A 328-nucleotide genomic window follows, 5' to 3' on the forward strand; every position below is an offset into this window, starting at 1 on the left:
AGAAGGCTTTCTTATCTCTTCTTGCTATTCTTTGGAGCTCTGCATTCAGATGTTTATATCTTTCCTTTTGTCCTTTGCTTTTTGCTTCTCTTCTTTTCACAGCTATTTGTAAGGCATTTGTAAGGCATTGACAGCCATTTTGCTTTTTTGCATTTCTTTTCCATGGGGATGGTCTTGATCCCTGTCTCCTGTACAATGTCACGAACCTCATTCCATAGTTCATCAGGCACTCTATCTATCAGATCTAGGTCCTTAAATCTATTTCTCACTTCCACTGTATAATCATAAGGGATTTGATTTAGGTCATACCTGAATGGTCTAGTGGCTG

This window comes from Bison bison, unplaced genomic scaffold, assembly GCF_000754665.1.
Source record: "Bison bison bison isolate TAMUID 2011002044 unplaced genomic scaffold, Bison_UMD1.0 scf7180017864185, whole genome shotgun sequence".
In the NCBI taxonomy this organism is placed as follows: domain Eukaryota; kingdom Metazoa; phylum Chordata; class Mammalia; order Artiodactyla; family Bovidae; genus Bison; species Bison bison.